Source organism: Conger conger, chromosome 4 (assembly GCF_963514075.1).
Source record: "Conger conger chromosome 4, fConCon1.1, whole genome shotgun sequence".
Taxonomy (NCBI): domain Eukaryota; kingdom Metazoa; phylum Chordata; class Actinopteri; order Anguilliformes; family Congridae; genus Conger; species Conger conger.
The window spans coordinates 50805714-50831686 of NC_083763.1; the positions used below are offsets into that span (position 1 = coordinate 50805714).

The 25973-nt window shown below is 42.6% G+C and overlaps 1 protein-coding gene across 2 annotated transcripts in view; it reads left to right on the forward strand.

Moving 5' to 3' along the window:
* The first annotated feature begins 699 nt into the window (after positions 1-699).
* tmem108 (transmembrane protein 108) overlaps positions 700-25973 on the forward strand; it is a 53136-nt gene continuing 27862 nt past the window's right edge. Inside the window, exons 1-2 of one of the 2 annotated variants that reach the window (XM_061237368.1) lie at positions 700-1080; positions 1817-1917. The gene's annotated coding sequence lies outside the window, so the exon portion shown is untranslated. The remainder of the gene's footprint in view (positions 1081-1816; positions 1918-25973) is intronic. The other variant, XM_061237371.1, reaches the window with a different exon arrangement.

A 25973-nucleotide genomic window follows, 5' to 3' on the forward strand; every position in this document is an offset into this window, starting at 1 on the left:
ATATGATGGTTTTGCTACAACCCATTGTATGATTGGAGGACGTTTCCATATGCTGCTGCTAAAATTGTTAGATATATTCCATTCTGCAATTTAATTCAGTAAATATGTGAAAAAAATTACCTCCTCAATGATGTGATTTTATTTCAGGCACACGTTTATAAGTTTTAAAAATAGTTGTCAATGTGTTTTTGAGATCAGATCAAACGAGCTAGCTGTGAATGTGTATTGTTTCTTATGTAGCCTACAGAGAACAGTCCGTGTGAAAATACAATTTAAGTGTAAATAAAGAGATCCAAACGATACAAAATATCAACATTTAAGAAATGTATTCATAACCTCTAGGATACAGCGGGTAAAAATGTCAACACAAATATCAACTGTATTTTGCAACGTCGTTTTAAATCATTTTATTAGGCTACTGTAACTCATAGCAGCTGCATTGTATTTAATTCATTTGAATGGTTTTATGATCCAAATTCTAATTTTGTGCCGTTTTATTGTAGGCCTACATAGGCAAAATGTTGCTTAGCTATCATTGAGCTCAGAGCAGTCTAGTTTTCTTAACAGGACAATTAATGCTAATCCGTCGGAGCTCTTGTAAACCTTGCCTCTAATCTAAGTCAAGACAAAAAAAGCTGTCCCTGCTGTTGCAGCAGTATGTCCTCATTACTATTCCGTGGCCGTGCACCGTTCGGAAATACAGAGGGAAAGAGTCCCTCTGCGCTTGGGTGGCACAACGCGCAGGCTTTCTGCCCTGCGTATTTTAGTCAGCGCACACATCACTCTGACGTTCACAGACGCTAGCCTGTTGCCTCTCCTGTACCCGTTCAAAAGCGAGATCGGCAGTACTAGTACTACCCGGGGTGATAGGACAGACCTGGTTCAAGTTTCTGTGTCTCGCTGGTGGCTGGCAGCGGATCCGTGTGTGGAGCTCAATCGTGGATTGGACATGGAGCTCATGTGACTGATACCGAACAGGCAACATGTGCTTGTTGGCTCTGTAGACGCGAAGTTGTGAAACGGCGGCTTTTAGCTAATTCTGTTTAGATGCGCCGAGGACCGGAACAGCTTCCAGCGAAAGTAAGTCACCCCTTCGTCGCTTTCTGTTATTTTGATGCATTGGCCGCAGTGTGCTCCGCTGCCTGTATTCGTCTGGGAAATACAATCTGCTGATGATTGTTTTGTTTAATTCGCACGTCTTCCTCAGGAATAGGCTAATGCATTTGAATTGACATTCTGATCATAAGTGTATGTGTGCGTGCGTGTGTGTTAGTGCTTGTATCTGGTGCATTAGGATTGTACAGTAGCTAATTATTTCATCGATTAAAATATTTGATAATTGCCTATAGGCAACGTTTGATCCAGGATATGCAGCCCCTACCAAATGTTGAAATTGGTTTGCTACTTATAACTGCATAAATATATTTTGGGTTCACGTTTGAAAACTACCTATCCATCACCTTGACTACATTCTCAAAGGCTAGACACCGAATCATTTGCGGGGATTAATCGTAATATTAACGGGAACAGATCTAAAAATGTATTGCCATGGACAGCTATTATCTGTTGGTATTATTATGTTGTGCGGAACATGCTGTTTTTGGAAGGCAAAGACGTGATGCTTTTAGTTTGTAGTCACGATTGTTATCATCCATCTCTCGAGCACACAGGGTTATGTAATTTTACTTGTGGTGCTTAAATGCCCACTGCTGCCTACATGTAAAAGGGCCACATCTCTTCTAAGTGAAGCGCACCGATACAGTATGTGCTGACTGTGTGTAAGGGCACTAACGGAGACGCATGTATTATTTCACAGCTTGGATTCGTCGGTTTTGTCCCAAAGTCAGCGGATAGTACCTGAACAGTATGATGCGAAGATGGTGCATTTGACCGCTATTTCCCCATCTTGATATCAAGGTAGGATAAACCATGTACTTTTGGCTAAGTTGTTTGTGTGTGTGTGTGTGTGTGTGTGTGTGTGTGTGTGTGTGTAACTAACTGTATCGATCGATTCGGGGCTGGGTACAGATAATAGCCTATCAAAACTGGATGATGCCGTGTATCGGATGAAAAACTCTAAATAATGTTGTTAAGAAGAAAGCAACGAGGCATGGCTAAATATGAGTCAGGGAAAATGCTTTTGGATGCAGCATTAACGATCTTTTCAGGAACGCATTCAGTACATTTAAAGGACGTTTCCATGGCTCCTGTGCGCAGCAGGCACGAAGAACAGATTTTTTGTTCCTCAGCTTTTGAGTGAGTTGAGTAATCCTCGCTACCAATCTGGAAACCTGGATGTGATTGGCATTTTGGATAGACATGAAGGAATATATAATTTTAGATTTGTTTTGTGTGGGATATGTGGTTGTCTTACAGTACAGGTAAGGGACACTAATCCGAACAGTTATCTTAGTTTATCTTTCTAAATATGTCAGTAATCTTGCTAAATATGTCTTTTGGTGAGGGTTGAGAGTGGTGGAGCTATTCAGACAACTAATTTATCAAAGTTTTTCAAAGCTTTCCAAAGGAGCTGTTTGTTGCCACGGGAAAAACCTTTACTGTCTTCCTTGAGACAGTGTAACCATGCAGCAGTTTATCTGTTAAGTAATTAAACCTGCCAAGTACTGGGAATTTTTTGAGAGGAATGCTAGCCTCTTGTGTCCCCCTAGGACTCCCTCCTTTGTTCGACAGACAATCTTCAGCTGGTGTCTACAATGGCAGAGGAACGGGTGAGGGGTGTGCATGTTTGGTCCTGACATCTGTAGTTGACAGTTTTCTTGGGGTCAATTGGCTTCCCATGGTGTCCTGCATGGTTATTCTATTTAGTGGGGCTCATTGTCACTAAAGAGCTCTGGGTCCTTCATGAACCAAAGTACCCCTACTGCCATCCCAGCAGGATGTGTGAAGTCTTGTTGACCTTTATAGTATTCCTCTTAGTCATACCTTGTGACACAGCCTAAAGGAATGCACAGTCAAAAGCCATCGTGCAGGGTTTAACAATCTAGTGTTTGCCTTGAATCTTTAATTTTGTGTTGAGTTCATTGACGACATTGGGTTATAAATCTGTGCCAGGATATGCGTAAACCTTGTAAGCATTTATATGTTTTCCTTGTCAAGTGCAACTAATGAAAGGGTTTATTTATGGCATTTACAACCAAAACCCTGTCAAGAAATAAGGCATGGGCCTGAAATTTATTTGGAATCTTTTTGTGAATTTGATTTCATGTTGTAATCCCATTGAAGTACCATAATAAAGACTGAGACTTTATTATGTGTGTAGACATTTCTCCTTGTGGTATCTTGGCTTGAATCTGTACGAGATGAAAAATGTAACAATTTCTACAGGTGATTTATGTGTTGACTAGATCCAGTGTGGATTAGTCTTGTGTCTTCTGGGAGTCAGGGAAATGTAGAGCAATTGTAGAATGTATTGACAATTCAATGATGCAGTCCTCCACTGAGCAACATCCATCATCTTTGAAAAGGCTATGAATGTGGTTAAATTCTCAGGAACGAGATTGCTTTGTCTTGGTAATTAAAATCTAGTAGGACAGAAGGCACAGGGAAGGTAAACAGTAATTAAAACACATAGGCAAGTGTGGAAATTTACCGAGCAGCAATACAGTAAGGGCTCATAATCATAACAACCCGGCTTGAGTTTAGCAGTGCATGGCACTGAGCGTGACGGAATTCTCTTTTGGGTAACCATGGCCCCTTGTCCGCATGCCTTCCAAGGGCTGAGGATTATCCTTTCTGGAAATAAATACACCATGTGTGGTATGCTGAGAAAAGCCATAATTCACGACACAAGGTGGCTTGTGGCCACCTTGTTTATTTGCTATCTTGTTGACACCTAGCTCTATTATCCTTGGGCTCAGTTGGAGAGTGTGTTAGACACCAGTTGCTTTGTGCTGGGGAATGTGCAAGGTGGTGAGAGGTGTATGAACGGAGCTCTGGTTGCTTGGAACAGCAAATCTGTCACTTGGGATCAGGAGGGAAAAATGGGATATTTCCATTTGGCAGCTTCTGATTCCATCAGCCCAAGTGCACTCCCAAAGGGGAGTGGAGGGACTTTTTGTCAGCGAAGCTGAACAGCTGTATTTATGGGAACGGCTCAGTTGATAACTGCTGACATTTGGATAACGTCTGTATCCTTGACAGGGATCTTACCTCAGTGAACTTTCGGGGAAGGGGTTTGGTTATGCACCATGTAGTTATTTGTGGGTATCCAAGAGCATGACAAGCCATTCCAAGCTCCGGGTGCCTCAGCTGGAAGTGAACGGAGTCCCCGACTTGGCTATCACATAATCGGACACAGGAAGTGCAGACCAGAAGAGGGATAACTGGCCATTACTGTGATTAAAGCTACCGATGGGTCTGTGAGATAAGAGAGCACGCCAAGCCGAGCGTGAGGAGAAGGGGTTCACAGCCAAATTCTTGGCATTCCACAGTTGCAACCATGCCACTCTGATATGTTATCCCCCTCCTTGTACCACACCCCAGCCTCTGATTGGCCGCTCTCTGTGCCAGTGTGCTCCTGAAGGGACCCCAGTCATGTGTACTGTTTGAAACTTCTGATTTCAGCTATTATATCTTTGTGGAGGCAGGGGTATCTCCTTTTTTGTGTTATCTGGCATATGGCCTTGAGCTATGAGTCAATATCCCTAATGTGCTTTCAGCAGTAGAAGAATATTGGCAGGTTGACCTTATCTCAGTTCAATGCACAGTTATTCCTATTTATCGTTTTTCAATTCACTTTTTTTGCTCTGTTCAGCCCTGCGGAAAGTGCTAATGCGTACATTTGCAGCTGGAAGTTTCTTTGGGCTATTCATTTTTAACATACTTATGTAAAACTCTTGGATGGTTCTTCTTCTGAGGGCTTGGAAATTCTGTTGGGTTTCAGCAGTTTTATTCTGGGGAAGTTCTGGGAAAAGAGCACAGGCCCATAAGAACATTGTGTAAGAAATATAGCTTTAAGAGGGAGCTTTGAAGCTGGTTAATTTGCTGGTGTTCTCTAAATCTCAGCATTCACTTAAGCCTCTTTTGGCAAGTGTCCCTACTGTCAATTTTCTCAATGCGCATAGTTGATTTGCTGTGACCAAACATACAGTAACTACAGTGTGCATCATATATGTGCCAATTCCAAAGTAGCAAGCTTTTATATAAAATGCTTTTTCCTGTTTGTATAGCCAGTGTGATATGAGTGAACGGTGTGGCTTATTTGGAGAGTATCATTTGTATATCACAAAAAAAGACTTCCAGGCAGATGGGCAATTGTCTATGTGTAAATGCAGTGAGATGAGGACCAATTCTTTTGAGGTAAAAGAACAAACAGGTGAATCCCTCAATTAAACACACTGCCGTAGATTGTCATGTGAGTCTGAGGAAATGTTACCTAGGTGATGCTGGCAGACATCCATTTCTTGATTAAAACATCTGCTACTTGATCAAATTGGACCTATCATTGTGTATTTATCTCCTCTAAATTGTTACTCGTTTAATAATTGCTCCTTGTGCATAGAATATTAAATTCCACAATATACTCCATGCTGTAACCCAAACCCATCACTTTTATGGTTTCATTATTCATTTAAAGTGATTTAGCCACAGTAGTCCTTATTCTTGTCATTCATTGTGGAAGTATTCGATAGAAAAGAATAACAGGAGTGCTATCCCAATGTCAGTTCGCTATCAATAAATGAAAAAAAGTTGAAGCGGCAAATATTCATTGAGAGGGTCAGTGGGGTATATTTACTACCTGTACGTACAGTCAGATGAAGCAGTGCTCAGTGGAGAAGTTCTGCACCATCTGCCTCAGGAAACAATGTTTGTAAATTAACATCACATTTTATTTATTAAATAGGAAGGAGAGGGATTGTTTACTCTTTGCAACCCTATTGTACTGTCATTACGGTTGGCGGAAACACTGGCTACTGTGATGACAGATAACAGTTAAACTGTCAACATATGCAAAGAATACTGTAGCTATTTTGGACAATATATGAAAATTATATAATATTCATTCTTTTCATTCTACATTGCTTTCCATCAGATTTCCATCCCATTTTGACAAACACATTCAGTATAGACACATTCTGAAATTTATCATAGTAATAAACAGCCAATAGTAACATTTACAGCACGTCATTTTCATCATTTCAATTCTTATTTTAACAGCTCAAACATTCCACACAAAGGAAAAGCTTTTCAGTTTGGTGGATTTAAGCCTATACATATACTGTACAGTAGCATCTAAGGTTGCAGTGTAAACATTTCCAGTTAGTCTAAAATGAATAGTTGCTACATTAAATGTTGTACCCTCTTAGGACCAACTAGTACCTGTATTACAATTGTTTGCCGGGTAAGCAAGGATTCATTTAAATGTGTTTAAAACAGCGATTCCTGAATCCAGCGATTTTACCCGTCAACAACCTTGTTTAAGTGTCCAGCACTCTGAATACTGAACACAAGTGTGTCAACAGTTAAAACACCTCACTTAACCAACATGTAAAATATATTCAGTTGATTTAATTTGGTAATTATCAGAAATATCAATCAAATTGCCAAATTATTTGATACGCTGAACAACCTGTTGGATCAACCTTTATCAAAAATTTTCAACTGGGCTAAAATGAAGGAATGTATTTTATTAAGTTACAAATATGCACATCTAACCTAAAGACATGGTACATCTACCATAAAACAACAAAGGTTACAGACACAGACTCATAACAGTCACAATGGAAATGGATGAATGAAAATACCAAAACCCAGCTTGTTTCCTCCGAAAATGCTGAAGAAGCCAACATTCCAAAAAACCATTGATGGAAAAAGTGGAATGCGAGGCCAAGGTGCAGGACTTAGATGTTATAAGTAATAGGAGAGGGTGAGTGAGCAGCACTGAGCAAGCATCTCTGGCCTTTTGTGTCTGTTGAGTGGCGCATTAGTATGTAATTAGCTTCTATTTCATTAGAGTTGCATGTAACTGCCCCTCTGGCTAAAGAGCATGAGACACATACAGTACAGCAGTATTGGCTAGGAAATTATAGCAGAATGGCAGAATCTTTGGATTGCAGCTATTGATTTATTCTGTTTACGAGAGGTTGTTTGTGGTGAGATGGAAGACAAAACCATTGTGTGTGTGTATGTGAAGGGACTGCAAGATTGGACTACAGAGTGGTGTATCAGCTGGGCACTGAACTTTAGCAAGGGGGTTGTAAACGGGAATCAGATGTGGACCTGTACTACCCTTCAGCATGGGAGACATGTCATTCAATCTCATACTGATAAGAATATGCAAGATGTGATGTCCTGCTGAGCCAGCCAAATATTAATGCAAAAACAAATTTTATGATGGATTACTTGGCATTATCTTGAGGACGGCCCTTCAAAGCCGAGTGGCTCAGCGATTCTTGAGCAAAGCTCAGATTGTAACAGTGTTCTGGTTCCCCAGACGCAGGGCAAAGATGGAAAATGGGCTCTGCCATCTGCTGGAGAGCTGCCCCAGGGGGGACACGCGATTAGCGCTGCCTTTATCAGCCTGGCCTGCTAATCAGGGAGCTCCTGTGTCATTCCATAGCCCCTGCTGCACTCCCACCCCCCAGTCTCGCTAACCTCATCTCCAGCCCTCTCCTTCCGCTGCCCTTGGCTCTTCTCCTACCCCAGCCCTCCACCCCAATTTCCTCTGGAACCTGCATCAGAAATGTCCCCAGTGTTCCCACCAGGGGACCCTGGGGAACCCCAAACCCGGAATCCCCAATGAACAGCAACTGGTGAACGAGCCTGATGTTTGCTCTCTAACCGACAACCTCAACCTGGTACCTAGAGGCTTTTGCCGTCTCTGTTGCCACACGCAGCTCATTTCATGGTTAATTGATTAGGCGATTGATTCACTGAGGAATGATGGACCCAAGCCTGGATTCCGAGAGAAACCAGGGACGTACAGATGGTGGAGAGAGTGATTGAGGGAACTAGCTGTTACCGGAGAAGCCCGCACTGTTGACACAAGGTAAGACGGAGAACATCGAAATACCTCTAGGTTTGGTGAGTGACTTTCTGTAGATTATGATGTTGCCTTTGGGATAAATGTTTGGAGCAGAGGAATGGAGGTTGTTGTGGTCGAGGGGGTTAAAGGAGTAACGCTCTTATGGTGGAGATTTGGTGAACAAGGGCAGGCAGGGGGCGTGTGGCCATTCCTGCTGTTAGTGAAGATTTCACTTCACTGGTCATAGAATTAAGCAATAACATTTCACCTCCTTATATTGTTTAATTACTCAGCTTTTGTATCACTTATTCTTTTGAAAATGTCTTCATCCGTTTAGTGCCCTGTGTTTGCTCTGCATGTTAATGTGAGAGGCTTAAAATGAGGTTTTGTTGCTCTTCCTTTGCCAATTAGGGCTTTGTGGGGCTTTGAATATTTCTCGCCTTTACATTTAAGAGCTCCCAGATCCCTCTGGGAACAGCAGAAAGCTGTCTGGTAATTTGAGATGGTATTAATATAGAATAAGCTGAAGAGGAGTGTCAGGTCCACAAATTAATTCTCTCATACAGTGCTGACGATTATAAATGAAACCTCTGCACTGTTAAAAAAAAGAGAAAAGAAAACCCGGGCACTGGAAAATGACACTGTTTAATATCACTTCCATCGGGAGAGATTTGCACCAGCAGCGTCACCATGGAGACAACTGCTATGCAATGGGGATTGCAAAAGGAGCTGGACTGGACAGGACTGTGAATAGCACAGCATTGAACACATATACAATCCAAACCTGCTAAAACACATAGACAAGCTGTCATTTGAAGAAATGTTACATTGGAGAACCTCTTCTGTGTACTGTTCTCTGTACTTCAGCAAATCAAAGGCTTCTTCGCCATTTCTGGCTGTCCAATAATGCAATATGTTTATTGAAGTGTGATAAACACAATATGTCAGAGAGTCTGCCACAGTGGATCACATGGCTGGCACTCAAACATGAGGGTTAGATTACAGCAGAAATATTATTGTTTACAAAAAAGATTCAATCCGCATTCAAATACAGACTTGGTACATGAAAATGATCTAAATACCTATATTTACAGTACAGAGAAGTTGAAATCCATTTCATGGTCATTAGAAAAGTCATTAAGTCCTGGAAAAGGAATAAAGGGATCAGAGTGTTTCGAACAACATGGATAAGTAGAAATCAAATCAATGGGGCCTTTCAAGCCTGGCCTACTAAACCTGGGGGCTTCTAGCCTAACACCGAACCTTGTTTATTTATGTAAATCAAGGATGTATAAACTATCTTTCCAGATTAGACTGCATTTCATATTTTGTTCAAAGACTGCTTTATTGTACACAACAGCTGGCAAGGAGACTAGTAAAAACTCACACTCAGCACATGCAAATACTATACTATAGAACGTACACCCCAGAAATACAGGGAAACTCCAAATAGTTCACTCTGTGATTCCGATGCCAAGACCTGGTTTAATCCACCTATGTACTGCCTTTACACATTGAGCTATATATCAGCCAGAGGGTGCCCTGTCTGTGTGCGTACGTGCGAGCGTGTGGAGGTGGCGGCGTGGATAAGCGGTGACTCACCTCGACGATCAGCCTCTCTGTCATGCTGATCCTCCTGCTGCAGTCATCTCTTTGGGAAATTGTCACCACAGCGACTCCTGAAACACTGTCAGCATCATTTGGCTCTTTTGGGCCACTACACCTCAGTCCCCTGGGGGCTGGTACCATTTTTCACTATTTTGCTAATAATAGCCATGCTGCTGTCCCAGTCTCTGTCTCAAGCAAGACTGTATTTGAAAGAGCAACCGCAGCAAGTGTTTCAGTTCCATAAACTTCACTGTTATGAGCTCCCATGATGAAACATTTGACATTTAGCTGGTGGAGCCATAAACACCAAAGAAGAATGCCAGTGTCATTCCCATTTTGATGAGACAGTTCTCGGTGTATGGATTTAGTTTCTTTTTAGCCTACGGGCCAGTGTGTTCTAGCCTCTATCACGTCTATAACTGCTTCAATAATTTATTAACTTAAAGAAGCAATATGGAAACTTTTCAAGAGTCAACACAGCATTTTACTGGTTTTGAAAGACAGTCCACCAATCTTGAGTATTCTCTGCAGCAAGCTGCCAGTTTAGGCCTTGGACATATCAATCCCCATCATCTATTTTGTCCTCAGTCAGGGTGAGGTCAAATCTGGTTCAGATGTCAGATTCTCAGGTTTGAATCAGAACTGTAGGTTAGGTAAGCTGTTGTAATATCTGGTAAATGCAATGCTATTTTGACTACTGGATAAACTGTGACCAAACTGCCCATGTGTAGAAGCGTTTCTTTTTCTTTTTTCTTTTTTTTTACATATAGAGCAAAAAGCTTTTTTTGTCAAAATATGGCATCCAAATGTATTGAATGAAGACATGCTCCCAGCCTTGGTACTCAGGCCTCACACATAGTCCACACACTGAAATAATGTGCCAAATTGTATGGTCTCTCTGCATGCTACTATAGGTAGGCATTTTGTTGCTATGGAAAGTGTTGCCAACCATGAGAGAAAGACTCACAGCCAATAAAGTTGGGGAGCCAGAATGCCGGTTATCACAGAAGAGTATCTGCATTAGAATGTTATACAAATGCCCCAGACCACTTTTATGGGTGTTGCTACAATGGGAGCAATAATTATTTGATCCCTTGCTGATTTTGTAGGTTTGCCCACTTACAAAGAATGGAACTGTGTCAAATTTTAATCATAGGTACACTTTAACATTGAGAGACAGAATATCACAAAATAATCCACAATAACAACATCATATACATTTTATAAATTTAATATCATATTTTCACATGAAATAAGTATTTGATCCATAGAACAATAGGACTTAATACTTGATGGAGAAACCTTTGTTGGCAAGCACAGAGGTCAGACATTTGTTGTAGTTTTTCACCAGGTTTGCACAGATCTTGGGAGGGATTTTGGTCCACTCCTCTGTGCAGATCCTCTCCAAATCCTTAAGGTTCCGAGGCTGTCGCTTGGAACTCGAAGCTTCAGCTCCCTCCACAGATTTTTAATGGGATTTAGGTCTGGAGACTGGCTAGGCCATGCCAGGACCTTAATATGCTTCTTTTTGAGCCACTCCTTTGTTGCCTTGGCCGTATGTTTTGGGTCATTGTCATGTTGGAAGACCCATCCACAACCCATTTTCAGTGCTCTCACTGAGGGAAGGAGGTTGTCGCCCAAAATTTCCAGAAACATGGCCCCATTCATCCTCCCCTCGATACGGTGAAGTCGTCCTGTCCCCTTAGCTGAGAAACACCCCCAAAGCATAAGGTTTCCACCTCCATGCTTCACAGTGGGGATGGTGTTCTTGGGGTTGTACTCAGCATTTCTTTTCCTCCAAACAAGGCGAGTCTTCAGCAGAGGAACCTTGCGCGCGCAGCAGGATTTTAATCCTTCACGGTGTAGTGTGTTACTGATGGTTCTCTTCGTGACTGTGGTCCCAACTGCCTTCAGGTCATTAACAAGCTCCTCCTGTGTAGTACTGGGCTGATCCCTGACTTTTCTCATGATCATTGATATCCCACGAGGCGAGATCTTGTGTGGAGCCCCAGACCGAGGGGAGATTGGCGGTGACTTTGTGTTTCTTCCATTTTCTAATAATTGCTTCAACAGTTGTTAACTTCTCACCAAGCTGCTTGCTTATTTTCTTGTAGCCCATCCCAGCCTTGTGCAGGTCTACAATTTTGTCCCTGATGTCCTTAGACAGCTCCTTTGTCTTGACCATGGTGGAAACGTTGGAATCTGATTGATTGTGTGGACATGTGTCTTTTATACAGCTACAAAATTATGTAACGAGTTGACACAGGTGTTTTGGGTAATGAGTTGAGATTAGGAGTGCTTCTTAATGGAAAACTAACTGGTCTGTGGGAGCCAGAATTATTGCTGATTGGTAGGGGATTAAATACTTATTTCATGCAAAATTCTACACAGTTCCATTCTTTGTAAGTGGGCAAACCTACAAAATCAGCAAGGGATCAAATAATTATTGCTCCCACTGTAGATGGAGCTAGGTTTCATTAGCAGTCACAGTCATTAGCAGTGTCTAAAGAATGTATCTGCCTATCTAGCCTACAGACTGGCACTAAAAAAACCTAGGAATTACATCTCAGTTAAACTATTATGTTCGATAAAAGAATGAGAATATTGAGAATGGTCGCAATACAACAGTGCAGTACATCAGAATGGTACAACAAGTATTGTATTTGAAGTGACCAGCTCTCTCCATCCACAGTGTGGCTGATTTTCATTTCTTTCAAGCCAGTTAATATGAATGTAATGAACATTAGTTGAAATGGGTGAGGTGTTCTTTTAAATGAACGAGACAAATTGGATGTTGTGCTCTGCACAACACTGCCTTCCATTCTCACACTACCATTGTACACTGCCATGTATAACAAAGACATATTCGTAAGACTGTTGTTGTACTTTGTATCTTCATCTAGCACTGTTACATTGAATTTGTATCCCTCTTCGTGTTGTATTTGTTTGCAATATAAATTGTATGATGACTTTAGTTGACATACCAAACCTACTGACTTTTGTAAATGTCAATTTTTGTACATTTCTGACCACTTCTACTTTAGAATGTGCTTTCGCCATTTATAAAGCTCTGTCTTGCCTTTGTGCTGTAATAATGTCATGGTGCTGTTGGTGACATTGCTTAATTCTCCAAACCAAGTATTGCATGTCATTACACCTTGTTTTTCTACCCAAACATCCATGCTACTAAACGTGGACTCCCATGGTTATGCTTTATGGTTCCCACAAAATTGCTCTTATATTATGTTATATATGGCAATAGATTGAATCTTAGATCATACCAATTATGTTATCACTACCATGGCCATGGTAGCTAAAACAGGAGCGACACTGTATAGTGTTTCTTGGCTGTTTACTCATTAATTTATTCATATCATGACTAATGATGCAGCCAAACCAATGTCGTCCATCTTATGGAATTAAACGTCTCTGGTGGTAAACTTTGTCATGCCTTTAGCACCACAGCAGTGATCATCCCTGACTACCAGAAAGCTTTTAGTAATTAGTCTGCTGAGTGGATTTTGTTGATTGCTTCATTATTTTTTCAGATAAGCATCTGTGGAGCAGCTTGATTGATGTTCTTGGTTTGAGTGTAGTCCTCTAATACCATTAATTGTGTGTGCCATGTAGGAATAAGAGTCAAAGGATGTTTTTGCTTTGTGTGAAGTACAGAGACCTTGAAGTTTGGGTCTGGTCTCTGCAAAAAGTTTATTTTGTACACGTGAGGTACACTAACTCTGCAGCTTAATGCAATTAGCATCTCCCCAAAGACCCAGGTATAATTATTACACAGTCATGTTGATAACATTAAAGCAAGCATCCCATTATCCTGAAATGTAGTCCAGAGAGAGGGACACTAGGAAGGATAATGATGTCGAGCCAGGGAAGGAAAATTCAGAGATCCTGAATGTGGCTTAACAGGAACATTCCAGAACAAATAATTAACCTGTCTTCTCCTCTTGTCAAAATTGCTTATGAAACCTGAATCTATTATCAACAACCCAGACTCTTGGAAGGGTATCTGGGTAGTCTCCTGGGTAGCTATCTTGTTTGGAACAGCTGAGAATGATCACAAATATTTCCCAGTGTCTCTGCTGTTAAAATGCCAATGATTTTAATGTTATAGTGGTGTTGGGTTTTCCTAAAAAGCCTGTTTTTGGAAACAGCTCCAGTTTAAGTGTCGTAATTTTCACTGTGGTGGTAAATAATTAGAATTATCTGTAAATTATTCGACAGTGAATATTTATAGTGTGTAAACAGAATAATTAATGCTTTTGATAAACATGGTGGTGTACAATGGTAGAGCTAGACTGGCAGATAGTGTTGCGGAGACCGCAAAATCCAATTTGTCTAGTTTGATTCAACCCATATTTCCCTGTGACTCCCACATTTCTGTCATTTTTATAGAGAGAGGGCGAGATATCTACAATGGGTCCATTAGCAAACACTGTTCACTGTACTACCAATACACTGACAGTGTTTTCAACTGTCCCCATTTTTCAATCATATTCATCAAGCACTGCCACATGCCTCAGATTACTTCTTATCACACCACAGTTTGTCAGAGTCACAGACATAAGCTGGATGATGATCAAATCAGTTTTGTTTTTACAGAACTTATGGAGTACTGTTACAAAGACACAACAGGGGTCACCATCCCTGTTTCTGGAGATCTACCATCCTGAAGGTTTTCACTTCAACCCTAATTTGGCACACGTGATGTGCAGCTCAATGAGATGTTGAATGAGATGTGCTTTGTTTCAGTTTTGTGGAGTGAAAACTGATAAGATGGTAGATTTCCAGGAGCAGGGTTGGTGACCACGGCTTTATAGAGTAACAACAGTCGACCAGTGGGGGTCGCTGGTGAACAGTGCGGTGCTGTCATCCCAGAGTAATAAATCCCTCTCATTACACATCAATCTTGTGCTTACACCTTACACATCAACTTAAGAATGTGCCACTTTCAAGGGCTTTTTTGTCTGTAACATTTTCTTGACATTACTGCAACAGCATATCCATATTACGCTTAACAGCGTTTCCATGTTAAGCAATATAATAGTATTCATTATAAAGAAAATGGCAAGGTGACAGCACACAGTGTTCATTTTTAATAAGCTAAACTATTCTCCAGGGTTTTGTGACAGATGGCTTAATTTTGATTGGTATGTTTACATGGAAATATAGACAATTCCCTCTTCTAGGGTGAACAGCTAATGGAGCTAATGGTAGAAGAAAACAGGAAAACAATTATCTTTAAAACGCTTTCAAAATGGCTTTAATGAGCCAAACATTACTGCCTGGTCATTAGACGAGAGGTGATGTGTCCTTCAGACACCAGTTGCAGGGACTGTCTGTTTCAGGGAGCAGTAAGATGCAAAAGTACGTCTTAATGCGCTGCCTTCGTCAGTATCGTCATTGCTCTTCAAAGACGAGGAGTCTAAGAAGGGGGCAGATGAGGGAAATTTGCATTCAGTATAATTAGATGAAAAGTAAATTGAAGCCAAGCCAGATGGTGGAGATTAGATTTTTAGCATTGCAGTTCATTTACTTTGCAAATGCCTTCATCCACGATAAAAAAACTTTTATATAAAATTGAATTATACAACCAATATGTGTCTAATGAATTTGGGGTGAGGCGTGAGCGCTTCTTGTTCTATGGTGCTTTCCTGGCCAGTAGTCAAGCCTGCAATATCCTGGTCTTGAGTCTAAAGCCACTGTTAATGCTTCATAATGCATTGTCTGGCTGTTCCTTTGCACTCTGTATTTGTGTATCTCTGCCGGTGTGACTGGTGACCAGCTGTATATTGTGACAGCTCTGTGTTTGAATGCCAGTAAAGCCCCCTGGCCCTTTTATAAGTTGATGAGCTGATTAGAGCCCAGCAGTAAGAGAGTGCATGTGACTCAGAGAATGGGGCTTATTTGTCGGACTGTGGGGGTTTTAACCATGTGGGGTTAACAGGGTGATGATTGGAATTATGCTTAAGCTTAATTAGCAAGCGCTATTTAGTGAGGGGGGGGGGTGACGGGATTTAATGAGAAAGAAATGTAATTCTGCAATGAATGTATAGGCTAATTGGGCCAGAATTAAGCATGGCTGTGTTGTCACGCTGTTTGGACCCTAACTAGAAGCAAATCTAGAAGCATAGGTAAAATTGTCAGAGGCAGGATGGTGTGTTAACCAAAAGAACAGATCTCTTTTACAAGGTGTTTTACATGCCAGTGTAGCTTAACGTTCCAAGTAGTGCTAAGGGTCACTGTGGGCTGGCCTTTTCTCTGTCTCTCCCCAGACCTTTGTAAAGAAGGCAGGATTTTCAGACCACCCGGACAGAAAGCACTGACAAACAGCAGGTGGATGGCTATCCAGATGGCTATCTCAGGCAGAACCTGTGTTTCTCTGTTTACCCACCCTTTCTAGCTGTGTGTCGAGGCACATACTGTTTTTCCAATTATAGCTTTCCCTATGGCTGAGTTTCTCATATGGCTCCTGTATAAAAATATCCCTTCTGGTCTGTGGAGCCCCACCATTTTCTGTCATAGTGACTAGTCTCCGAAGGCTCCCCCTTTCTCCAAACGAAGCCCATCTAGTCACAGACCGCCCTCAATCATGTGCCTTTGTGTTCTCTGTCATTACAGGGCAAACATCACAAGAGAGCTGGCCGATTGCAGATTAAGGCTGTGATGAACAATGCATTGACATCATCAATGTTAGGCACTCTTGCTTTTGCCTCAATACAAATACTGATAGTGACTTTCAGTCTGGAAAAAGTCCTTATGCTCTGCCAAAAGTTGCCACATAGTAACTGTATAATTTATATATACATAGTTTGTGTTGCAGTTGGAAGGCTGAACATTACTGTCAAGATGGGGTGACCTGGTGACCAAAGTGTGATATGTGTTAAAGTAAGTACTATATATAGCGGGAGGAGGGTGAGCTGGTTTTATGTGGAAAGCACCTTGCATAGACCAGCCACGAACAATTGTGCAAACAGCCATTTTATAATGGCTTGTGATGTCCAAAGTGGGGAACCAGGCAAGCCTTCCCCACACCTGCATCTCATCAGATTCCCATATGCTCATCTGCAGCTTCCCCCACCGGCTATCATTATTAATCATGCAGTAATTAACCGACTCATCGAGCAAAGTGGAGGGGTGGGCAGGGGACAAAAGCAGACACGCTCCTACCTCCAGCCTCTTTCTAGGACTTAATCTGTCTCTCACCCAGCAGGGGATTTTCGGGGGGTTGGGGGGATAGACAGAACAATGGCACGATTCCCTCTCTTACGCCCCACGGGATGACTTGGGCAGACACGCTCCATCTACCCCCCCCCATCCCCCCCCCCTCCGTGCCTCTCGTGAGCAGCTGTGTCCCTCCGGCCAGGAGCCACAGATCTCCAGGAAGCTCCTCACAATGCTCCCTGAAATATCCTTCCTCTCAAACATCCATTCCTGCCATTGTCACCCTAGCAGCGTATGCGTCACAAGTCAGATTTAGTGTGGTGTAAATGCCACTTCTCCCGCATGCAAAGCATGTTCTTGCCAGGAGAGTGGAAGTGTGGACACTTGAATGTGTCGTTTCCTCGACTTGCTCCCTCTTTGTGTTTTTGTCCTTGACTATCTGGCTTTGCACACCGCCCACTGACCGCTAAAGATTATTTAGCCACATTGAAAAGAGGATGAGTTGTGGCCATAGAAGTAAAGTCACTGTGTTCTCTCAAAGCTTAGCTTATGATTTTTTGTTTCTATCGCTCAGTGTTCACATGAATGGTGCCTGTTCCTGGAATGTTAGTAATTCTACTCCCAAATCTAAGCAGGGGTTAGATTTAAGATCAACACGTGGTCTTTTTTAAACCTGCACTTAAAAATGCACCTAATCCTGAATCCTGCTATACATCCTGAAGTGGCTTGTGTTGCTGTCTCATCCAGACTGTATGCTTTGTAAAGTGTGGCATATAATGGGAATTGATAGCCAAGGTTGTAGTGTAGCATGTTGTGTTTTTATACTTCATGGGCTACCTATGATAAGCCCAGAGATCTGATCTCGTTTTCCAAGCATGACTCAATAATGATTCCTGGAGTTTGCTCTGATAGATCCCACAGAACATTTCTTTCACCAATCATTCTATCTTTGCTATTACACCAAGCCCATTGCTCACTACACTGCAGGCCTGGTTTTTGCTTGTTTTTTTATTTCCATTATGTATAACACATATTTGTGCAATTGTCTCTGTAAAAGGCATTATATAAATGAAATTGACTTCAACTGAATTGAATTGCGTACAATTTGTGGTTTGAGCCCTGTTGTGGTGAGGTGTTGTCTTTGGGCTGGCCGGCTTTCTGCCTTTCTCACGGTCTTGCATCCCCACCTGGCCCCACCCCAGCTGAGCTGGCGCCTGTCAAAACACCCAAAGGTGAACCACTGGCTGAAAACAAGAACACAGGCAATGGTAGGTGCCTTCTGTTAGAGCCACACCTGTGTACCTGACAGTCACCTGTACTTCTGGGATTACATTTAGCTAAAACAGCTCCCTGGCATTATTTTTAGTGGAATATCCTTGCAATGGGGAAACAAGACCTCAGAGCCCTCATAAGCCCCGTTTCCCAGCGCACTGCACGGTGAGAGGTAGAATGTTTAGATTATTCAGCAGAACCTGACCTCTAGCACAGAGTTCTGATTTTCACTGCTCCTACGAAGCACGCAACAGCAAAGCCTCCTCATTGATACAGCCCATGATTCATTACTAACAGGGTGAGGTAGAATAGGACCTCAGGGGCTGTCTAGAAACAGAATGCCTGTTTATTTTCCCTCTGACACTGACCAAACATGACCATAATGACTTCATAGACAGAGTACATAGCTGTTTATTGTTCCCTACAGTTAAAAGAACCTCCCTCCAGTCCATAGGCTCTGCTCTATGCCTTTCCCATCATGCCATGGGGTGTCTTGCTGTGATATTTAGAAGTACTAAGTACCATATGTACTATATTCTGGCTCCCTGCACACGCTTTTTTCTCCTGAAACAACATTTTCTTCTGTATAGCAAGAAGGTGCAGGGATGGAGTTGCTATATTTGTGCTTATCCGCCTTGCTGGTGTATGTAGCTAAATGAAAAATTAGCCTGCTAATTTAGATTTTTTCTGAATAACACGCACTTTAAGGTCATAGGGAGTGGGGTCGTTCTCCCAGCTCCAGGGCTGTGATACGGTCGAGGAACCATCGAGTGATCTCGTCTGTAAGAAATCGATGGAAACTGATTGTCGGGGAAAGTCGATGCTCCCTGGCAGTCACAGACAGCACTGCACTTCTGCTGCGTAAGGCCATGGCATGGGTCGTTCTCCGCCCCACCCGTGCTGAGGTCTCCAGGCATGCCTGAGGCCTCAGCATCTCCTGAGCTGAGAAAAACATCCCCGCCTCAGTCATACAATGAGGTTTCATTGGTCATCATCGTTCCTGCCACTTGCTCACAGGTCAGTGATTGGTCAGAGAGGTGATGGTGTGGCCCCAGAAGTTCCACCGCAATGCGCCCTTTGTCAGCTCCACTCTGCCCCTATTGACTCTCTGTCTCCTATGATGAAGTTCAGAATATAGCTTGATATATGCGGTTTGTCATACACATTGCATTGCATAAGCATTTTCATCTCTTTATGCATTCTAGGTTAACTCTTTGGGGAGTAGTTGTGCTATGAATGTTTAAAGAGCTATAGAATTTTTTGGAGTTGTATTTTGTTGGCAGAAAAACTGCAGAAAAGTAAACTTCTCCTGCTTTCTTACATATTATGTATCTCTAAATATTCAGGGGATACACTGATGGTCTCCAACTTCCCTATTGAAAAAACAGCTGAAACTAGATTCAGACCCAGCTAGACTAGCTTTATGACCAGCTTGGCCTTGCTGGTTGACCTGCTCAAACCCAGCTAGACCAGTGTATGACAAGCTTGACCACAATTCTCAAGCTGGTATAGCTGGATTTTTCAGTAAGGTTTCAGATTGTTGGAAAAATAATTTCTATCTGACCTTTTTATAAAAAATAAAAATGAACTTTATTCAGATGGGAATGCTCTTTGTGGAGCTAAAAAAACAGATCAGAAGATTGAAAATTACTTGGACCTAACATTGTTTAGAAAAAAATAGCGAAAATTTCTGAACAGTTCTGCTGTTGGACTGAAACCGTGCGGGACTGTCTGCAGAAGGAACTCTAAGATCAGTTGGTACAGCATGTTCTGAGTATGTGCTGACCTTGTGGATGGTCTGTAAGTGGTCTGTGATTGATTGAGTTCCATGTCAGAGAGCCCCTCTCGCTGCACTGTATGGAGATAGGAGGAAGTAGAGGGCTGTGGAGAGTGACAGGTGTCAGTCAATGACTCATCAAAAATGCACACCGTCATTTCCAGAGTGCTGTCTCGGGTCTCCCCCGCTCTGCAGCCTGGCAGCCTGATGGGATCACGATTACATTCTGCCTGTTACGCATCAGGTCTCTGTGACGCCATAAACCTCCCCAATGTGTCTGACACTGCCTCCCCCAGACGCACAGTCACCAAAGAGGTCGCTGAGTGCACTAACTTTAAAGAGCAAAGGCTGCTGTATGGCTCATCCTAAAAAGGTAGTGTTCTAGTGCATGGATGCACCCAATTGTCTGGCATTGAATATGGATTGTGCCAGTATCAGCCTGCTAGGGTGACACCCAAACGGAGGGTTTGATTTGGCTGGGATTCCGGCCTCTCACCATGCACCAGTGACCCCCACTGGTTGACTGGGTGGCTGCTAGTCTGTCTCTTGATCTGCACAGGGAGTTTGTTTCTCTGACTCGTTCTTCCTATTCCTTCTTCCTCCAGCCTGGCTTGTGAACTGTGATATGGTGACAAGCAATGGCTGATGTCACATTCTTCAGAAGACACACACTTGTCTGTGTTCTCCTGAATTGATAGCAGAAGTTGTGGCAATGAGTACTGATAAATACAACCTGGGATTCCAAATTGGGGCAAAATCACATCAAAGCTGCTCAAGCTGGTTATACGCTGGTCTAGCTGGTAATGAGCTGGTCAACCAGCTACCAGCTGTTTCAAAGCATAGCTTGAGCTGGTCAAACCATGTCAGGCTGGGAGTTGGTCTGAATTGGTCAACCAGTGAAACCATGTCGACCTGGGAGCTGGTCTGAACTGGTCAAAACTTAGCTTGAGCATTGTTTTTTCAGCTGGGAAGTGTATGTCCTCTCTTCTCCAGGTATATTGAAAGGTATGTGATAGTTTTGTTGGTGGTGTTGTTTTTCTGTGGTTATGATCTATGGGAAAGATAGAAAAACAATTGAATTCTTTGTGAAGGTATTGCAATGATAACCTTGGCCAAGCAGGATATACAGTCTGGTCATGAGATTTGAATCTGAGTGAATTGTTGCTTATAGTCTGCGAGAAGTATTGTAGCTGCAGACAAGAAGTGGCACGAAAAATAAAAAGATATATAGTGTTTCCCTATAGAATCAGCTTTGAGGAATTTCAAGATTCACCACTACAACGTGTCCATGCCCTATTTCTCAGTGCTGTTATTATCTGACGGTTCCTGGCTGTCAAGCAGCAGAACAAGCAGCCCATTTGGGTAAATGTGAGATGAAGATTTCCGAGATGAGGGATAAGGGAGGACTGGTCGGACACGCAAACATCAAGCCTCATTCGGAGGTGGTTAGATCCCCTTTTATGAACGCTGAGACTGTGTCTCCCACTGCCGGGCTTGCCTTGTCCTGTGGTAGCGGTATATCGACCGAAAGAGCAAAATCCCAATAGCAGTATCCCTCTACCCATCTCTTAGGGTTCCTCCATGAACATCAAATCGCCATTGTGGAGTAGCTGCTACTGTCCATTCTGCGCGCAGATGCTGGGTAGATTCTTTGTATGTGTAAATAGCAATGATCCCGCTCATTAACTTTTGGGGGTCTCTCATTTTCAACCCAACATAGTAATCAATGTGTTTGTGCTGGAGAGGCTGAGCTTCGTTCTTGCCATTACTTGTGCATCTAATAGAGTCTGGCTTCTGTCTGCATCAGGTGGGGATCATGAAGCTCATCTATTGATTTCAGAAGATTTTTGGGACATTGGGGTCAGCCAGTATGTGCACAGCTGTGCTTAGGCAAAGATACAGTAACTCCGGCTGTTGAAGGACTGGAGGATCCTGTGTTATCACCAAGCTATGTAAAGGTATGACAAAGGAGTCATTCATTTTGTTGTGCATTATCTGCCTTCCCCTGTCTTTCCCTGTACTTTTTATCCTCCTCTTGCTCCCCTGTCAACAATTCTCGATCACCATTCCAACTTTTTTTTTCCTTGTTGCTTCTTTTTTGCCTGTATTTCTTCTTACTGTCTGACCTATTCCTCCTTCCTCTTACTTCTGCTCTTCTTTAAATTAAATTTAGAAGTGCCCGCTCTGGTATGAAAATGATGGGCTGAAACAGAGTGGAAGGGACTGAAAGCCCAAAGATACGTCAATGCAGACTCCTCAGAGAAGCAGGAGACTCGCTCTCCACTAGCTCCGTCATCACTCCCGTCATCAGTTTTTTAATCTTCCTGAAGGGAAGATTATTTATTTTTTGTATCGTTGCCATTCATTTTTAATGTGCCTCTCAGCCCCAGGGAGTCTTGTTGGTTAAAGGACTCCTCCATGTGACCAAGAATTAATATTAATATCAACATAACAATAACGATCAGGCACCAAACCAGCAGGTCAAAAACTTGAGAACCAGAGCGCATTCCTCTGATATGGGGGAGATTGTTGCCTCCCAGGGCTCTGGCTTTTCATGTTGTAATTCTGACCTTTGCGATGTCCGCTCTCTTTTTGATGTTTTCCTCCTGAGTGCTCTTTGTTGTGGATTAGACTCTGAATCTTGTGATGTGATTTAGATTCCATCTTTCAAGACTTCTGGCATTTTGTGCAGTTGAGAGGCTTGCATGGGAAAGAGCCCAGTTTGGGAAACACAATTTTCTAAGCCGTTTCTAAGACTTTCCCTCTTTGACCCTCACAATGTAGAGGCCATGACACACATGCAGTGACTTTAATCATTAATCAGAAGGCCCTTAGGGGAAAAAAAGCATGACGCACAGCAGCAGAGGCAACATTGGACTACTGTATGCCAGTTAGGAGTGTCAGACAAGGACACGCAGTCTGCAGAGAGCACAGGCAAGGGGCGAGATATTTACAGCCTGCTGATGAAGATTACTGCATCATGAACTTGACAAGGAGACTCCTTCCTCTGTTCAAACACATCCACTGTGACTCTCAAGAGGAACGGAATTCTCCAGTGTCCTTCCTGCTGTGTGGGGTTGTGGTTCAGCAGCACATAGACACAGGTGTTTACTAGCCTACAAAACTGCTGCCGTAGCGCATTCTGTAAAGACTGACAGTTGGCTTGGTGAAAAGGCCTAATAATTCAACGTAGTGTGTAGCGGGAGATGTGATGGGTGCATCTGTCATCACCATCGTCAATTTGAACTTGAAAAACCAAGAAGCTTTACATATTGACACTGAGACATTACTGGTAAGGGAACTGAACGAACTTGGGACCTGACGGTTTTGAGTCCAAATTTAATTTACTGGTGTTCCTCCGAGGCTTGTTGCAGTGTTCCGTTTAAACAGTGCCATGTAGTACACAAGCCTTTATTTATTTTTCAATTTAATTCAACCATTTAAATGACAAAACACTGGTAATGACATGCAGATAACTTGACATTTTTTTATAAAATGTCATTGAAAAATAAACATAAGTGCGAATATGAGTGCAGTATACAGCCTACTTTGCTGACGGGTTGAGGTTGACATTTGAGATCGGCTCATTGGACCTCTCTAGCCTGCACGGTGTTTAGGGTCATCTGAAGCCTGTACATCACTGCTGACCAGACACGGTATGTCATGGTAATTTAAGACACACTTGCTGAGTGGTTTTGGGTGTATGGAGGTGAGAAACATAGATACAGAAGTCAAAGATAAGAGAAAATAGGTGTGGAATAGAAAGGAGTTGCATTACAGTAGTTACGTTTGGACCATACAATTTGGACATTCAATTGGTTTGTAAGTCTTTTGTCTGTCTTCTGTATTATTTCCAAATCAGTTTTGTCTGCAGTTAGTATTCAGTGAGGTAATTTGCCAGTGTTTAAGACATCCACTACTTTTGCTAGAACATTTGGGAAGGGTCCATGGGTCTGTCCATGAGGCTGCTGATAGACTTTGCTTGAGATAAATCATGAAGAAATGCCAGAGAAGTTGGCCCAAGCTGGACAATTATATAAGAAGGAAAAAGTCATATGGAGGCCAGGGCAGGAAGACTCTCAGACAAATCAATGCCTACGGAGAAAATCTCTGCTAGAAGGCACTTTATTTTTATTTTCGCAAACCCAGTGAGAATCACCACTTGCTCAGTCACTGCTGTGGTCTGATTGGACAGCAGGGTACGGGAGTCAGTCCGCCCCCCTACAGCTTTGATTCCCTACCGGCTCTCTAATGCAGTCTCTGCCTTCTCCTCCACAACTTCTGTGACTGTAATTTTCACTGAGGGGGTGGAGCGGCAAAATCACTGTCGAAGATTTTGCCGCTCCTTTAGTGGTAAAATTTTCTTTTAGGTTGTCTTTCCAGGACTTGTGTGCCGGGAACAGTGTGTCTGGCTCCTATTATAATCTGATTTACTCTCAGTAAAAACATAGCAGGCTTCATTCTCGATCACCCAGTACTATTTACAGTGTTTACAATGCAGATGAGCTGTGTTCCTGGGTTCATCTGTCTCTCTCTCACTCTCTTTGCCAGTTTAATTCTTCTGCTAGCCTTGAACACAGGCACTAAGAAGCTTAGCCGATGTTGAATTGCTTAGAGGATGTGTTTAAAGACAGCTATCAGTGCATTTCAATGCATGGATCTGTCAGTCCAGGTCCCTCGCGTGCCCCTGTGTGCACGACACGGTGACTAAACGGGCCCGCTCCGGAGAGCTGGACCAACATGAGTCAGTACTCGTTTTCTGTGTGGTTAAGCGCCTGAGCTGATTGTTCATGGACAGTGTGGGAAGACTACCTACGCACAGACGGCCAAGGACGTCAGCTTCAAACAGGTACCCACTCTCAATAAGTCACACTCCAGCTCCAGTCACAAATGGCCTCTGGCAGTCATGATATTTCCCTTTCTCCAGCTCCGAAATTTGCATCTGGTACTGCAGTGCTTTGATCTTTGCCAAGCGAAAGAAGGTCTACTGTAGATGGGCCATACCTCAACTCGTTTTGTGTGCATGTGGGAGAAATTTGCGAGTGTTGCCAATAGCTCTTGCCTCTTCTGTTCCTTTCCTCTTTTCTTCTCTGGATCGACTCGGGATGTGTTCATTAAAGCCTTTGTGTCTCCAGGAGTGTGTGTATGCCATTGTGTGTTCGTGTGTACATCTGTGGATATGTTTAAGAATCCCTCATCCTTGCATGAATTCATGTAATTACCCATGAAGGTGATGGGAAGTGAAGAAGCAGTTAGCCTCCCCGGGAGGAGCAGCGAGTGGCACGCCGGGAGCCTAATTTACTCATAATAGCCAAATGGAATCTTAATGATGTTCCTGGGCCCTGCTGTGCAATGCTGCGGCCAGGAGGAATGTGCAGGCGGGGGGCTGATTGATGATCCGTCCGGGAGCCCCAGACGGTCTGGTGCGGACGCACATGCAAACTCGTGTTTACTGTAACACGTACATACGCATATACTCATACAGAGCATCTACCCTGCTGTGTACATATACCTACATATGGGAGATTAGGGTAAACTGACAGACAGGGTCTGAGAATAGGCTGGTGGACAGGCTTGAAGGATACTGGATACTGTTTCTTATAACATTACCATACACAGTAAAATGTTAAATCAACTCTTAACAGTGTGCATACAGTACGGTCTCAGTTGGACCCATGTGTACTCTGTTACAGTTCAATTAACACTGGATGTGTATTAGTAATGTTGTTCTATTGCTTTATTTACTAGTTGGTCTGTTGTATCTCGAACCGTAATGAATTGGGCCAAGCTGTTGGTAAAACTTGTTAAAACTGGCTCATGCTAGCTTGAATACGAGGAAGGTAGATGATAGAACACATTAAAAGTAAACTTACCAGTGACAAAGTGATCCCAACAAACTCAATTACATTTTTGTAAGATTTTGCCTTGTTATATTGAAAATCCACCTTGCTCTTCTTTCTGGTGACAACCTGTGCATTTGTTCTCCCTGATGATGTCGGGTAATACGAATGACTTGTCTCTTTCCCGATCAGCTTGATTTGAGCAACCATGAACTACCAAGAAATTAACCATAATGAATCTATATTATCGCTGCATTCATATGTGCTGTAGCTGACCTTAGCTTTAAAAACAATATATTTTTGGTGGAAAAACACA